This window comes from Carcharodon carcharias, chromosome 17 (genome assembly GCF_017639515.1).
Source record: "Carcharodon carcharias isolate sCarCar2 chromosome 17, sCarCar2.pri, whole genome shotgun sequence".
Classification (NCBI taxonomy): Eukaryota; Metazoa; Chordata; class Chondrichthyes; order Lamniformes; family Lamnidae; genus Carcharodon; species Carcharodon carcharias.
The window spans coordinates 57,211,172-57,229,717 of NC_054483.1; positions in this window are offsets into that span (position 1 = coordinate 57,211,172).

The following is an 18,546-nucleotide window of genomic DNA, read 5'->3' on the forward strand; positions in this document are numbered from 1 at the left end:
TTAAATCAACGATATTGGAATATGGATGCATTTCCTGCTTTCCTGCATTGTTGGCAATTAACTGGATAAAGGGGACCAGTTGAATTTTTCACATTCTGGGTCTGAAAATGAAATGTAGCAATGGGCCTCAAAGAGTTGGGTCTTAAATGTTTGTTTTTTCATAACAGTTCCGTTTTTTTAAAAACATTTTTACTCAGAGGGCACATCAAGCCCAGAATCAAATGTGCTGAGGTCCGCATCTGAACTCCCAATACACAATCCTGTCACACAAAAATCTGTACGAGAAATATGGGAACAGTAATGGCCATTCAGACTCTTGAGCCTGATCCACCCATTTAATTAAATCATGGCTGATGTCCATTTCCTGCCTTTGCTCTATATCCCTTGATAACACTAGCTAACAAGGATCTAATGATCTCAGTTTTGAAAACTTCAATTAACCCAATATTAGGCGAAAGCATTCCTCGTCTCCACTACCCTTTGTGTGAAAGACATTTCCTGACTACACTCCTGAATGACCTGACTCTGATATTAATGTTGTGCCCCTTTGTTCTGCTATCTCACACTAACGAAAATGGCTTCTCTACGTCGACTCCATTGAATGTTTCTATCATTTTAAACATCTCAATTAGATCACCCTTCAGCCTCCTCAACTCAGGGAATGTGATCAAAGGTAACACATCCTCTTGTCATAATTTAGCATTGTACCCCTCTAAACTGACATATATTTCCTGAGGTGGATTGCCTAGAACTGAATGCAATACACCAAACGCTGTCTGAACAAGACTCTGTAGCATAATTTTCTCCCACTTAGTCCCCTTGAGATAAAGGTCAACTTTCCATTCATCTTTTTGACTGCATTTTATATCTATTCATTCAATTTTGGTGGACACATAAATCCCTTTGGTCTTCCATTTTTTTGTCTCTAGTTACTAGTCTTTCTGAGACTGCTAACTTGTAACATTTATTCCAATAATGGGCTTTAAGAAACAGGTGAATTGGAATGCATGCATAGGTGAAAGGGTTTTTCAGTTTAGAGAAATCTATGTATTAGAGGAGTGATAAATTGGAGGGCTGTTTGCTTGCAAGGTTTCATGTGTTTTTTTACTATCCGTGATCTGTATGTTTTGTATGAATAGTGGTGTGTGTTTCAATGAAATAATTTCAGCAGCAAGCTTTTGTGAATTAAAAATTAAAGAAGGTTATTTATTCTCACCTTCCTATCCCAAATTAACACGGCACAGCACACTCAATCTCTCACACACATGCACACACACACATACATACACAAAGATTAGATACAGGTGAAGGTAATGTACTTTTGCAGATTATCGTAGCCTCAGTCTCTGATTTACAATCTCCAGTTCTTCCACGTGGTAGGCCTCGTTTCATAAATGATTTTGATGGCTTAAAGTTGAAGTGAGGGTCTTGTAAAGTGAAGGGTTCACAGCTGGTTGTGAGATTTCTTGTAGTCAAATAGCTAGGAAGTTGGTTCTCAGGTAAACTTCAAACTGGAACAGGGTGGGTGGCCCTTCTCTTTTTTTATTCATTTATGGGGTGTGGGCTTCACTGGCTGGGCCAGCATTTATTGAGAATTCCTAATTGCCTTGAAAAGGTGGTGGTGAACTGACTTCTTGAACCACTGCAGTTCATCCGATGTAGGTACACCCACAGTGCTGTTAGAGAGGGAGTTCTAGAATTTTGACCCAGCGACAGTGAAGGAACGGCGATATATTTCCAAGTCAGGATGGTGAGGGACTTGGAGGCAACTTCCAGGTACTGGTGTTCCCATGTGTCTGCTATGCTTGTCCTTCTAGATGGTTGCGGTTGTGGGTTTGGGAGGTGCTGCCTAAGGAGCATTGGTGAATTTCTATTGTGCGTCTTGTAGATGGTACACACTGCTGCTCCTGTTCGTCAGTGATGGAGTGAGTGAATATTTGTGGAAGGGGTGCGAATCAAGTGGGCTGCTTTGTCCTGGATGGTGTCAAGCTTCTTGAGTGTCATTGGAGCTGCATTCATCCTGGCAAGTGGAGAGTATTCCATCGCACTCCTGACTTGTGCCTTGTAGATGGTGGACAGGCTCTGGGGAGTCAGGAGGTGAATTACTCGCCACCGAATTCCTAGCCTCTGACTTGCTCTTGTCACAGCCATAGTATTTATATGGCTAGTCCAGTTCAGTTTCTGATCAATTGTAACCCCCCCCACCCACCCACCCCCCATCCCACAGGTTGTTGATAGTGGAGGATTCAGCAATAGTAATGCCGTTGGATGTCACGGGGTGATGGTTACATTCTCTCTTGCTGGAATGGTCATTGCCTGTTGGGATCTCCCACTTTCAATTACCTTGGTTGCTTGATGAGTTGCAGTTAGCTCGTGGTCTGACTTTCTGACCAACTGAAAACTGATAGCTAACTGCAAATTGTTCTTAGCTAATTTTTAAAGGCAGACAAAAACATGGATGCCCCCATGTGGCTTCTCACAAGCTCAAGTCCTTCTCCAAAAAGGGTTAGTGTTCATGTTGATTTTACATTCTAATTTGTGGGGTAACACCTCTGAGGTTCACCCAGTCTAGTTTGAATGGGGAAAGCTATTATGATACAATGGGGTGTTAATAAGAGCCATTTCCTTCCATCTGCCATGTTTCCCTTTTGTTCAGTATGAACTAGGGCGTCAGGCAGTCTGGAAATTCCATGGTGCTTTTGCATTGGTCCATCCTTAAAGAGATTTGTGAATTCCCCAGATGGCTGTGTATATCTATATTTAATTAGGTATTCCCCTGAGACTTGATACTAACAGTAGCTCAAATGCAAAAGATCAAATAATTTGCAGCAACCATTTTAATAGCTTGTTTGTGTCTAGTGTTTAGAAGAATTGACATGATGAACGTATAATCATTGAATTAGAATACTATAGATGCATGTTATTTAAGCTAAACAAACTGTTTTTGCAAAGATAGCTCTATTCAGCTGTGACTTACTGTATCGTTCTGTTACAGACCCATCCATATGTAAACAAAAAGCTGTTTTGATTTTGATTTCCCCCTTTATAAGTGGTGGCACATTTTCCCCACCCCTTCAGTTTTGGAGTGATTGATTTTCGATTAACAACTCTACAGCAAACTTGAGGTAGGGTAAAATCAGAGGATTAGTTTATTTTACACACAATCAAAATGTGGGAAGATTGTACATTCATACAATAAAAGAGGGATAAGGAAAATAAAGAGATCAGGACAAAGGCCACAAAGAAGAATTATTGTTTCATGTGAGTCCGGAGTCCAGAATCAAAATCCAATGATTATTCTTTCAGAGATGGCAGGCAGAAGATTGACACTGGATAATTCACTTTCCCAGTACAGATTACTTCAACAATGATATAGGTCCATAGGAATGAATTAGTTGTAGGTGCTGGTGTAGAATTTCAGAGGATCCAGGAGGAACAGTGGAGATGGGGGCCAGTCATTCACCTGGACTGAGCTCTTGTTCTGCTGCTTGGTTGATGAAAAATGGCAGCCTGAGCTTTGTAACTCCACAAGGCAAGGTCCTCCCAGTTGATGGGGCTGGGGAGTGTCATGTGTTGTAACTCCCACTTCTCTACTCTGGTTTGGACAAAGGATGTATATTCCTTCGTCTGGATTCTTGATATGGCTAATGTTTCAACCGTTAATAATTTCAACGAGTTTTCAGGGTCCTTTGTCCTCACAGACTGATCATCTCCGTTGGTCAGGTCTTGGCCTTAGAAATGTAAATAGCTTTTGTACAATTCCTTTGGATTACATTTTTGCAGTCATTGGGTGCATTAGCACCTTTCTAGAGAAAACGAGGTGGCAACTATTCTGAATGCCAAGAAGTTCCTTTTGTCTGAGTTATAGCCATTCATGGCTTCCATCATTTTAAAGCTTTTATCCAGTTCTGGGACAGCACTCTCGCCTTAGACTCAGGGGGTTGCAAGCTTGATTCCCACTGCAGAGACTTGAGCACAAAATATAGGCTATGTTGAAGGAGTGTGGCACTGTTGGAGGTGCTTTGAATGAGAGGTTAAAATAAAGTCCTTTCGGCCTGCCAGGTGTGAAAGATCCCATGGCACTTTCTCAAAGAAGAGTCGGGGAGTTCTCACTGGTGTCTCGACCAATATTTTCCACTCAATCAATGATCAATCAATTTGAGATTAAGAAACCCGGAAGAAGGCCCTACTGAATTTAATGCCAGAACCTGAATGCCATTCTTTGTCTTGGTTTCCCCGCAGCAGCCAGTCAAATTGTTGGTCGGCTGCTGGACGGTGGGCTTTCCACAACAGGCTGCTGCTGCGGAGTGGAGAGCAGCTGGGAAAGATCATGGAGGGCGGGGTGCAGTGGAAAGGTAGGAGTTCAGATGAAGATTGGGGCAGCAGGATCAGGGGAGAGATCAGAGTCTGGAGTCGGTAAAGATCGGAAAGGTCAGGTAGAATCAGGGAGAGTGGAACAGGGGATAATCAGGGTTGAGAGACAAGCAACATCAGGGTCAGGGGTGAAAGGAGGCCAGAGGTGCATCAAAGGCCAAGGTTGGGGGAGATCATAAAGATACAGGGTAAAATAAGAGGCCTCATTGAGGAGATTGGAAATGTCGGGGGAGGAAAGCATAAGGGTTGGAGTGGAGATTGGAAGGTTCACTGGGACGATTGATGAAGTAGACATATAGGATCTAGCAGGTAAATGGAAAGACATTTACCTCCTGGAACCAGCAGCCCTTGCTTCCTTTTAACCGTTAGCTTTCCTGAGACCCGGAAAACTCGATCGGCCAGGGTTAAATTTAAAATGATAAATAAGTATGAGGAATGCAGCCTTAATTTCACTTAAATTGCCAACCCACCTCCTGGGAGTGGTTGGTTGGCTGCCCCTTAAAACCCCCAACCCCTCCCCTGCCTTTAGTACCAGAAATGGGTGGATTGGAGGCAAGTTGGGATCAGGGTCCAGACTTTAAACATTTTAACATCCCACCTGACCCAGATCTATCCTTTCTGGGGTCTGGGGCAGGGTTAAATATCCCAGAACATTGGGAAAAGAAGTTATTTGGGTATTATCACATCCCTACTTGTAGTACCATGTCATGCACAAATTGAATGCCACATTTCCTATATTAGAACAGTGACAAATTAGCAAGCTGGTTGAGTTAAAGGGCTGAAACAAAAACAGAATTACCTGGAAAAACTCAGCAGGTCTGGCAGCATCGGCGGAGAAGAAAAGAGTTGACGTTTCGAGTCCTCATGACCCTTCGACAGAACTGTTCTGTCGAAGGGTCATGAGGACTCGAAACGTCAGCTCTTTTCTTCTCCGCCGATGCTGCCAGACCTGCTGAGTTTTTCCAGGTAATTCTGTTTTTGTTTTGGATTTCCAGCATCCGCAGTTTTTTTGTTTTTATCTCTGAGTTAAAGGGCTGGTTGCTTGCAAGCTACTCATGTACACTCATGTAACAGAAAATATATTGACTGTCTCAGTAAAGATACCTAGTAATGGAATGTTTGTGGTTGCAGGCAGTTAATGCACAGCAGTGGGCTTGCTTGCTGAATTTGCACTATTCCTGTTGGACTGAAAACAAATTTAAACATGAACATAACTCTGTTGCCCTTGAATGACATTCATTAACCTCAAACTCAAGCTATTGCTACTTTAATCCCTGTTGTAAATGTTTCCCTGACTCAAAAATGAAAGTCTTTCAAAACCTGTCCTTGATAATGCTTGAAGACGAGGTCAGCCTACAATCAAAAATTCCATCAAAAACATTTCCATTTCGTAGAAGTGAAGACTTATATCCTATGATTCTCTATTATCCAAAAATCTATCAACATCTTGCCTTGACTATGTGCAATGACTGAATGTCACAACCTTCTGGATTGGGAATTCCAAAGATTCCAAACCCCTCTGAGTGAAGAAATTTCTTCTCAGATGAGCTTGAAATACCAACTCCTTATTTTAAGATGGTATTCCTTAGTTCTAGATTCCTCATTTACCTTGTCAAGCCTCTTAAGAATTTTAAACATTTGTCAATGAGATTGCTTCTCATTTTTTTAAACACTAGGGAATATTGGCCCATTCTACTCAATCTCTCCTCCTAGGACAATCCCCTCAACCCAGGATTCAATCTCATGAGCCTTTGTCGTATCCTTCCTTAGATAAGGAGATCAAAATTGTACACAGTGCTCCAGGTGTAGTCACACCTATTAATTCAGTAAGACTCCAATTCTTGACGCTTATGCTCTAGTCCTTTTGTAATAAAGGCGAATAAACTATTTGCTTTCCTAACTCCTTGCTGTACCTGCATGTTAACTTTCTGTGATTCATGTAGGACATCCGTGGTTCCCCTAACATTTCCCAATCTCTCATCTTCTGAAGCACAGCCTGCTTTTCTGTTTTTCCTACAAATGTGGATGACTTCACATTTTCCCACCTTATATACCACGCGCCATATTCTTGCCCACTCACTTAACTTAAATCCCTTTGCAGTCTCTTTGCATCCTCCTCACAGCTTACTTTCCCACCTAGCTTTGTGCCATAAGCAAACATGAATACATTACACTCAGACCCCTCATCTAAGTCATGAATATAGATTGTAAATAGCTGATACTCCAGTAGTTAGCCTTGCAGTGCATGCGAGTTTCAGCCTCCTACCCAAAAATATCCCGTTTATTCCTAACTCACTCTTTTCTATCCATTAACAAATCCTCAATCCATGCTAGTATAATACCCTGAGCCACATGAGCCCTATCTTTGTGTAACTGCTCTTGTGTGGCACCTTATCAAATGTTTCTTTTTAAAATCCAGATACAGTACATCCAGTGGTTCCCCTTTATATACTCTCCTCTTTACAACCTCAGGACTCTCATAGAATTGTCAAACGCTATATCCTTTTCATAAATCTGTGCTGGCTCTGCACAACCATACTAGGATTATCTTGGTGCCCTGATATCACATCCCTAATAATAGATTCCAACATTTTACCTTTTCCTGATGTCAGGCTAAATAGCCTATTGTCCCCTACCTTGCCTGTCCCTCATTTCATGAAAAGTAGGAATTATGTTTGCTACTTCCAATCCACACACTTCGTTACTTGGGGTGTTCATTTGTGGAATAGTTTTATCTGACAAAAGCAAATAGTCAATGTCATCATTTCAAAGTTCATGACAGTGAGTGCCCAGTCAAAAAAGAATTTAATAAAATTTTGATCCATAAAGAGCACAAACAAATACACATTTGGAGAACTTTATTTTACAGTTATCTGACAGATCTGATTTATGAGGAAGTGGCTCTGCACATGAAATCCTTGGGCAGAATTTTCCGTGCTTGTTGGTGGTGGGCGTGTTTGGCGGTGTGAGCAGACAATCGGGCAAGAAGGTCAAAAATCGGCTTGATCATGTTGGGAAACCAGTTTGCAATCGGCTGCACTGCCTTTCAGTTCTGGGCTGTGTTTCCCGCCATCGCATGTCAGGAACTTCATTGAAATACATATGTATATCATTATAAGCCTAGCCCACTGGAATTATCCCCCTACGCTGGATCATCCGAGAACTACGACGATGTGTTTCACAACTGTACATGAGCGACGTGCACCTGATCTGCACTTCTCTTGGGGCTTCGAGGTTTGTTTGTTTACCTTACTTCAGGCAGCACTCGCAGTCATCAGTGCCAGGCTTCACAGGCAGCAAATTGCCACTTTTAGAGGGGCTCATGGGCAGGTCTCTACCTACCAAATTAGCCACAAGGCTGGGGTAGCTTTTCAATGGCTGCAGAGCTAGTGCTTGCTTGGGGAAGGGGGAGAAGTGGCTTCATACAATGGAAGAGGCTTCAGAGTGAAGGCTGTACTGTGGAAGGTGGGTATCCAGGGTGTGTGTGGAGGCACAAGCTGGTCTGCGCAAGTGGCCTCAAGATGGTGAGGGCTGAGGAGGCAGTCTCCAGAGGAGATGAGGTCAGATGGAGATGTGAGGGTGTGCATAAGAGAGTGAGTGGCAATGACCCTTGAGCTGGCAGTGATGGAATGCCTGTGAATGTGTGATGGGCTTGAGTGTGTGTGTTTAGAGTGATGAGATGGTTGCCATACCGTGGCTGCACGGATGAGATCATTCATCCTCTTTCTGCATTGGATGGCCAACCTCTTCTGTGCAGCATTGGCACTGATCACCACTGCCATCACCTACCAAGCCCGGGTGGTGGTGTTGCTGTCCTGCGGACAGAGGACATCATGGTGGGCCACCACAGTGTCCAAGAAGCATTCCAGGGACGTATCACTGAATTGGGGAGTGTGGTCTTCTTGTCTTTCAGTGCTTGTCATCTGTGTAACAGTCCTGGGTTCGAAGCACTGGGAGGTGTGTGCACGGCTGCACTTTAAATATGACACTCAATGTGAAGAAGTGGCAAGGTGATGATGTGGTGGGCAAATGAGAGCCCGCCCGCCATCAAAACCCTGTTTCCCAGGAATGCATGATTAATAAGGCGGGATTGAAGATAGACAGGAAGTGAGTACTACATAATATTTTGAATGTTTAGTTGAAAGCACAGCAGGCAGAAACATTTTGCATTTGGCTGAATGTCCAATTCCAATGGAAAGTGTAAGCTGCCTAAAAACAATCACAAATATTACAATGTTATGTAGTGATGGCTAAGACTTGTTAGTTTGGAATCTAACCACCTTACAATTAAATCATCAAGCACAGCTCCAACTGTTGCTGAAACAATATGGCAAGAAAAGCTGCCATTGCGGCCGACAGGTAAAACGTTCTTTTTCCCCCAGCTACCGTAATTAGTGCAAATCTGGGATGATTCCATCCTCTCCCTATTTATGCTGCTGGTTGCATCTTGCAGCACCGGAGCAATTTTCAACTTTAATTTTAGCCGCTGTATCATTCCTGATGGTCTGAGAGAAGCAGTGCAGGCAAATGTCCATAGAATTACTGAGCATGTGCTCACCTGAGGCCAGAAAAGAAGATAGTCTGCATTGTGACAGTTGCTGAGGGAAAGCAACACTGGTCATAAATCCCCTAGAGTAGCAATGCTGTCTTATCCATTCTATGGAGCCACTGCAACAGTTGGAGCTGTGCTTGATGATTTAATTGTAAGGTGATTAGATTCTAAACTAAAAGTCTCAGCCATCACTACATAACATTGTAATATTTGTGAATGTTTTTAGGCAGCTTACACTTTCCATTGGAATTGGACATTCAGCCAAATGCAAAATGTTTCTGCCTGTTGAGCTTTCAATTAAACAGTCAAAATATTATTTAGTACTCACTTCCTGTCTATCTTCCTATTGTGAAAATTTTGATCAGACCTTATGTCAACATTTAATAGAAAAATAAACCTATGTAAATATTTTAAAAGCAAATCTTCCCTGTTAAAAATTGACATGATGCACTTGCAGGTTTTGGCTGCAAGGTGGGAAATAGCGTAGGAATTTAAGAAAGAAAAAAGACCGGGTTCCATCATGGTGAGAGAAACCGAGTTAACATTTTGAGTCCATATGACCCTTCTTCAGAGATCGACTCGGAACGTTAGTTCTGTTTCTCTCTCCACAGATGCTGCTAGACCTGCTGAGGTTTTCCAGCATTTTCAAATAGATTTGCATTTATAAGCTGACCCAACTCTGCCAACACTTTCATCTATGCTATTCCTTGAGGATCCCTCCAGATCAAACAGTTATAGCTGCAAGTCGCTGACAGACACACATTTTTATTCCGAGCACTCAGAGCACAGTCTAGCATGATTATTTGATAAGCCAAATTGTCAACAGAGGGTACCACATACCATACATGCATGATGTGTTTGAACAAGAAGAATTGCAGATTTCCCTGTCACCATACTTACTTTTCTCGAATAAATCACTGAGACTGTCTAGAACAAAGAACAGAAAGTATCTTTTTAATGTTTAATTTTTTTTCAACTTCAAAGTGATATTATATTCTTTTCCAGCATAATGCAAATGTTTTTGTTTCAGATTTCCAGCATCCACAGTGTTTTGCTTTTATTTAGCAAGGTCCATCATGTTCACCTTCTATCACCCTCAAAGTTGCATGATACAATGATAATGAAGTTGCTAACTAATCATAGTACTCAGCCCCTATTAGTTAATCTGCAACAAACAGACATAAGGCGAGGAAAGCTGCAGTGATGGAGAGCTTTGAGAGCTATAGATCCAAAGACATCTTCATGATCTGAAGTATCTGAAGTCTCTCTTTTACACACTTCATCACAATCTGGTTTTTCTCTTTGAAAGTAAGTAAATGGTTATCCTTTTTATTTCAACCTTTTAACATTTTATACATTTTAAGTTTCAATTTCTGTTATAATATCAAAATCTATGTACTTTCGCTGAATTGTCCACACTTCTTGATGGACAATTGGACAAGAGATCAACCAGTTTGATATTTCTTTTCCACCTGTGAAGTGCTTGTATTATATTCAGAACTGATTTGGTTGAGCAAGATGTTCGCTGCGCCTGACTGAATTTATATGATGCTTATATAATATCACTTTGAAGTTGAAAAAAAACATTAATAAGATACTTTCTGCTCTTTGTTCTAGACAGTCTCAGTGATTTATTCGAGAAACGTAAGAATGGTGACAGGGAAGTCTGTAATTCTTCTTATTCAAACACATCATGCATGTGTGGTATCTGGTACCTTTTGTTGACCCTTTGGCTTATTAAATAATCATGCTAGACTGTGCTCTGAGTGCTCGGAATAGAAATGTGTGTCTGTCAGCGACTTGCAGCTATAACTGTTTGATCTGGAGAGATCCTCAAGGAATAGCAGATGAAAGTGTTGGCAGAGTTGGGTCAGCTTATAATGCAAATCTTTAGCCCTGTGGTGATGATGTTAATCATGTGGGTGATATCAGCGATTGCACATGTACTTGATGTCAGGCAGTTCCAGAAGAACTAAAAAGCCTGTTCTGTCATGCCATCAGTGTAGTCAATGAGTGATTCCCTGACTTTTGCCTAAATATAGTAATATAAAGGCAGCCTTCTGCCTTGTAAGATGATGGCTTGCACCGTGATGGTCAACTCTGTGTTAAGCATCACCTGGTGTGGCTTATATATATATATATATATATGTATATACAATATATATACACCTCACCGCACATGGAGATTTTAGGGCAGATGTCCAAAAGCTTGGTCACAGAGATAGGTTTTAAGGAATAATTTATAGGACGGAAGACAGTTAGAGAGGTGGAGAAGTATAGAAAGGAAATTAGGGCCTTGGCAGCTGTAAACATGACCAGCAATCGTGAAACAATTAAAATTAAGGATGCTGAAGAGGTCCGAATTAGAGGAGTGCAGATATCTCAGAGAATTGTAGAGCTGGAAGAGATTACAGAGGTAGGGAGCGATCAGGCCATGGAAGGATTTGAAAACAAAATTGAGAATTTTAAATTGAGGCTTTTCTTAACCAAGAACTGGTGTAGCTCAGCGAGCACAGGGATGGAGGGTGAATGAGACTTGGTAGGTGTTAGAAAGCAGAGCTGTCAATGGGCAGAATTTTTCCAATGGCAGGATTTCCTGCCCCGCCACTAGACAAGTCAGTGGGGAGCAAATCCCAACCGATCAGGGATGCCCCATAGCCATTTAATTCACCAATGTCGTGATTTGAAGGCAGACAGGGAGGAAGCACACAGGGATCCAAACTTTGTGAGGGAGTGGATGAGGGATTCGGAGGTGGGGGGTGGGGGGGTGGTGGGGGGAGGAGGAATCCCCAATCTCAAAAACAGACCAGTTCTGGAGGCGCGTCCCCCCCACCATTGCCCGAGGCCTGAGCAGGATAACCCACCAGTCTTTCCTCCCCATAACCATCTCCCACTGGCCTCAAGATTGAGGCCTCACCCTTCCACAACCCCCGTCCTTAAAATTACAGACAGGCCATGGGTGGGTGGGAGGGCAGCGGGAAAGCCACCCGTGGAATTTTATTGGCCAAACCCCTCCCCTCACCTGCAAATCTGTTGAGGCAGCCCCATAAATTTCTGCCTTATGACCTGAAGTTTGCAGAGAGTAGAATGTGGGAGGTGGCTGCAGACCATGGATTATTCAGCTCAGTTTTAAGAAAATCCATGTTCAAACAATATGGGCTGAAGAATCAAATGCTTCCTGATTCATGGATTTGTAGATCGCTCAGTTTGTAAAAATGGATCACCAGAAAATCAGGTGCACTGCAAAGTGAGCGCACTGAGCTCTAATCCATGGTCCAATCCAAGTGAAACAAGGTAATGCATCTTGCCTTATTAACTGTACCTTTGTATGCCATATTATAAAGTTATTTCATCGGGATACCATCAGTATACTTGAATTCTATTGGTCGAATATTTAAATAACATATGCTGAAAATTATATATTTAAAAGGAAGGAAGGAAGAAAGGCTTGCATTTCTCTGGTGCCTTTCTTGACCTCAAGATATCCTAAAGCACTTTACAACCAATGAAGTACTTCTTAAAGTGTAGATCCTGTTGTAATGCAGGAAACATAGTGGCAAGATCTCACAAACAACAAAAAGATAATGTCCAGATAATCTACTTTAGTGATGATGGTTTGAGAGATAAATACTGACGAGGACATCTGGGAGAATTATCATCCTTTTCTTTGAAAATACCCATTGGATCTTTTACAGGAGGATGCAATTGAAATGTCATGGACAGAACTCATATGGAGTTGGAGATAATTTATTTAAATGCAATTATATGAATGTTTATATTTGCAAAGTTATGGGATAAATGATTATAAGAAACATCACCAAGGTTGAAAAGAGTGAAAAGTAAGATGGAGAAAAATATAAATTGGAAGGTTATGGCATATTTGGCTATCTAGTACTCCAAACGTGTTGCTCAATAGGAGCATGACTTAGAGAATCATTGCTTTAGTAATGTGGCTATACTTCAAGCATGCTCTTCTCTCTGTTGAGGCTTTTTGATAGGAATGAAAAATCACTTAAAATTGGACACAGCTTTTAAAAACTTGGAGGTTATAGGAGTAAGGAATGGCTGAGAGAAAACAACAACTAGCACTGATATCGTTCCTTTAACAAAGTAAAACATCCTAACGCACTTGACAGGAGCATTATCAAACAAAGTTTGACATTGAGTCAGATGTGATATGATGGCAGGTAACTAAAAACTTAGTCAATGAGATAGACTTTAAGGAATGCCTTTATGGGGGAGAGCAATACAGAGGTGGAGAGGTCTAGGGAGGGAATTTCTAGAACTTAGGGCCTAGGCAACTAAAGGCATGGCTGCCAATGGATGTGGCAAAGGAAATTAGGGATGCACATTAGATAAGAATTGGAGAAAAGCAAAATTCAAACAGAGTTGCAGGAATGGACTTGGTCGCAGAGCTAGGGAGAGGTGAAACCATGAATGAATTTGAGCACAAGAGAATATTACTTTTGAGGCAATGTTGGTTTGGAAGCCAATGTAAGTCAGTGAGTACAGTGCGCTAGCATCTTAAACCAAATGGCTTCCTTCACTGCTGTATCATTCATGTGGGTGAATGGGATTTGGGATACAGGCAGCAGAGCTTTGGTTGAGCTAAAGTTTATGGAAGGTGATGGGGGAATGGCCACAGCAGCATTGATATCATTGTAAGAAGCATAATTGTCTTGAGGTCCTGTGAAAGTTGGAGTTCTGGTAGGAGACAGCTCAAAGAATTTCAATTTCAATGCAGTGAAGACACAAAAAGAAGAGGAAGAAGAATACTTACTATTTTCATTCTCAGAATATGGGTATTGTTTGCAAGGCCAGCATTGATTGCTCATCTAGTTATCCCTGAGAATTTGTTTACCTTTACCATGTTCAAACATCTCAATGGTTTACACAATGAATTACTTGTGGGAGTGTTGATTTTTATTTTGTAACCAAATGCAACCACTATTGACATATGACATGCCACTAACAACAATATGATGAATGATCAGTTTAGTTTGGTTCTGGTGGCATCACTTGAGAAAGGAATGTTGACCCAGATGCCAGAAGTGCATCCTGTTGTTCTTTGAATTAAACCATTTTTTTCAATAAAGTTATCTTTATCTGTTCTAGTACTGGATTATTTTTTATTCGTTCACAGGGATAGACAATCCTGGCAAAGTCAACATTTCTTGCCCATCTATAGTTGCCCTTGAGAAGGTGGTGAATCATTGCAGTCTGTGTAGTGGAGGGACACCCACTGTGCTGTTACAGATGAAGTTCAAGGATTTTGACCAAGCAGCATCCCTCTCGTCAGCGGGATTTTTAGATCCCACCAATGTCAACGGACTTTTGAACAGCTAGCTGCATTTCCCTGTCTCACCCCTGTCGCCGTGGGGCCATAAAATTCTGCCCACAGTTTCAAGACAGAAAGATGTGCGATTTTGAGAGGAACTGCTCTTGTTCTTCTTGGGGGATTGGGAGGTGCTGTCAATAAAGTCTTGACAATGCTGTGCATTGTGTAGATGGTACACACAGATTCCATGGTGCTCTAGAGGTGGAGTGAGTGAATATTTAAGGTGGTGGATGGGGGTTGAATTTGTCCTGAATGTTCTTAAGCACCTTGAGTGTTGTTGGAGCTGCACTCATTCAGGCAAATGGAGAGCACTCCATCACACTCTCAGACTTGTACTTTATACCTAATGAAAAATAGTTGATGTAAGAAAGTGGGTCACTCCCTATAGAATTCCCAGCCTCTGAGCTGTTCTTGTAGCCAAGTATTTATGTGTTTGCTCCTGTTTCTGGTCAATATTGATGCCCAGGATGTTGATGGCATGGAATTCAATGATGGTAATTCCATTGAATGTCAAGAGGAGATGGTTAGATTCTCTCTTGGAGATGTTGGAGATTGTCATTGCCTGGTACTTGCGTGACGTGAATGTTACTTTCCATTTATTAGCCCAAGCCTGAATCTTGTCCGGGTCTTGCTGCAAGTGTGCATGAACTACTTCAATATTTGAGGAATTGTAAATGGAACAATCATTTGCAAACATCCTCACTTTTGATCTTATGATGGAGAGAAGGCCATTGATGAAGCAACTGAAGATGTTTGGGCCTAGGACACTACCCTGAGGGACTCCTGCACTGCTCTCCTGGAACTGAGGTGACTGCCCTCCAGTAACCACAACAATCTCCCTTTGTACTAGGTATGACTCCAACCTGATTTGCATTGACTTCAATTCTGCTAGGGCCCCTTGATGCCACACTCGATCAAATGCTGCCTTGATATGAAGGACTCTCACCTCACCTCTGGAATTTTGCTCTTCTATCTATTTTTGAACCAAGACTGCAATTATGTCTGAAAATGAGTGACATTGAGAGAACCCAAACTGGGCATCTGTTAGCAGGTGAGTAAGTGTTACTTGATAGCACTTTCATCTACAGTTTCCATCAATTTTAAAGCAGACTGATGGGGCTCTAATTGGCCAGATTGGATTTTTTCTGCCTTTAGTAGGTCAGGTCATAGCTTGGCAATTTCCACTTTGTTAGATTGGTGCCACTGTTGCAACTGTAGTTCATCAGATTGGGACCTCATTTTTAAGCATGTTTGCTGGTGCTCCTGGCATGCAATTCTACACTCTTCATTAAACCAGTGTCGGTCACTTGGTTTGATGGTAATGGTAAAGTGAGGAATATGCTGGGCTGTGAGGTTACAGATTGTGGTACAATTTTGCTGTTGCCGATGGTCCACAGGGCCTCATGGATGCCAAATGCCCAGTTTTGAGATGTTTATCGAGTACATGGTCATTATTATTAGCTTCTTATTCCAGACTTATTTCATTAACTGAATTAAGATTCATTACCCGCTTTGGTGGGATTTGAACTCATGTATTCAGGTCTTTTATCCAGGCCACTATGTTACCAGTACAGTACAGTAACATAACCATATCAAGCAAAACAAGAAGTTATGTATATTAGGCATATTTTTATGACAGATAGCAGAATGTCAAGGATGATTGAAACAAGATATCATAACAGATCTGACAAAAAGGAATGAGTGAGATGTGAAACCTCCCATGCCCATCACATTAACAGCAATTTCTTCATTTGCACAGACAGAAGTGGAAGCAGCAGCTGAGCCAAGGGAAGGAATGAATTTAAGTCATGGGAAATATTTGGATCAAAGAGGAGTCAAAGGAGCTAAAGTGAGCAGTAGCAACAGCAACATGAACATAACCTCATGGTTGTTTTAGGATCAGAAGTTAGAGCAGGAGAGAAGATGGAAGAGGGCAGAAGAGATTGTGTAAAACTTGAGTTCATTGAGAAGCCTGTGACATGACTGGAGATGGACATAATCAAAATTCAGTGAGATTCCATGAAAGTGGAACAAATTTAAATTAAAACAGGAAGAAGAAACAATGGATGTGGGTAAAGTGTTGGTTGTTTCAATGACTGCAGTGGGTTGTGACTGTTCAGTGTGTCTTTTCACATTATTCATTACTTTGATGGAGGAACGAGATGTCATTACTATAATGTAAGATGGATGGCAGATCCCAAACTGTGTTATATGGCCTACTAGTAAATACTTACACAGTAGGGCATCTATCCAATCATAAGCCAGCAGCACATCTAGGCCAGGTATTTTATCTGTTGAGCTACCTTGAGTAGTGATGGATCAAAAGGGTAAGAACAGCAAGAGATAAAATTGGATGAAGAACTGAGGAACCAATGTAAACTTAGGGCCTGAATTTTGCACAGGTCCGGCGTGCAGTCGGGAAACAGGCCCTCAACGGCGATTGGCTCCCAAAGCGATTTCACACTGGCTGGTCAATTAACAGCCTGGATGGAGGCGGGAAGATGATGGGCGCTGACATCACCGTGGGCACAGATGAGCGCTTCCACTGAACTCCCTGAAGGCAGATAGCTACCTCAGGGAGCTGCAGACCTCCAAATAATAAAAGAAAGCACAATAAATGCTGCAAAAAAATGCCCATGCAGAACAATCGAGCACTTGAAAGCATACCTCATAAAACTGCTGCCCCCAGATACTTATTTTTAGTTTATATCCAATGGAGATTTCATTCCACCCTTGGATGAGGTTCATCAAAAATGTAAAGGCCACCTAGCCGATTGGCCCATCCACCAACTGTAATGTTGGACAGGCCACAAAAAATCGCTTACAATTGCACCGGTAATGGGCTTAATTGTTGGCTGGCACTCTTCCGACTGCCGTGCACACCTGCCAAGTGAAATATCACGCAAGTGTATGATAACGTCGGAACGCTCGTCCAACGTCATCTCGATTTTCCGCCCGTTCACGTCGGGCGTGCACCCGCCCACGGAAGGTAAAATTCTGCCCCTAGGATTGGGGTTATAAGAATAAAATAGTGATCTGTCAATCATTCTCATGGGATATCATTATGGGGCTTAATAATGCAAGAGGTTGACGTACATTTTTCCTCCTCGTCACCATCCATCTCCTCACCCTCTTGCCAAGACAGAGCAGTTGTTTACGGATCTGAATTGCAAACTGTTAAGGTGACTTTTTGTTAAAACAACATCTTAATGGTTTTAGTACTAGATGGAAAGTGACTAACAAGCAGCAACCATGTAAAGCTAACCCTGCCTTTTTTGTATTTAATCAACCAATATCTATTCCACACCTTATTATTTACAGATAATATTCTTTAAACACATAAGAACATTCCAGGCTAGGGTGTACACCAGAACCAGACTAACAGTGTAAAAAAGACAAAGGAGTTGAATTTTTGCAGGAATTCCTGCAGGAGAACCTCAGTGAATATTGAACATCTCCCGTGCCCCCATCCTCCCATCCCACCCCTGTCAACGCGCCCCCCCCCTCCCCGCCCCCCCACACACACACACACACACACACACACCGCCCCCCCCCCTCCACCCCCCACTCCACTGCCACCCATGGTGCTTATTATCTGTGTCTGTTAGTTTATTGGGCTACCCAGAGGTTACCCATCTAAACATAATAGAGTGTTTGAATGTCTGTGTTCAGGCATCTAAGTAAGTACCAGCACATTACATTACAATAGTGACTACACTTTGAAAGTATTTCATTGGGTGTAGAAATACCTTCTGACATCCTGAGGTCATGAAAGGCACTACATAAATGCACATTCTTTCTTATACTTCAGTCATGTTACTGACGGTCCTTTGGAAAGATGTAGCAAAGGAATACCAATCTTCTCCCTGGCATCAGACAAATACAAATATATGAACAAGGAGCAGGAGTAGGCCATTCAGCCCCTTGAGCCTCCTCTGCTATTTAATAAGATCATGGCTGCTCTGATAGTAACTGGAAATCTGCATCCTGCCTACCCCCAATAACCTATCACCCCCCTTGTTTACCAAGAATCTATCCACCTCTGCCTTAAAAATATTCAAACACCCTGTTTCCATCACCTTTTCAGGAATTCCAAAGACTCACAACCCTCTGAGTAAAAAAAAAATTCACCTCACCTCTTATTTTTAAACGGTGACCCCTAGTTCTAGATTCTTCTACAAGAGGAAACATCCTCTCCACATCCACCCTGTCATGACCCTTCAGGATCTTATATGTTTCAATCAAGTTGTCTCTTACTCTTCTAAACTCCAGTGGATACAAT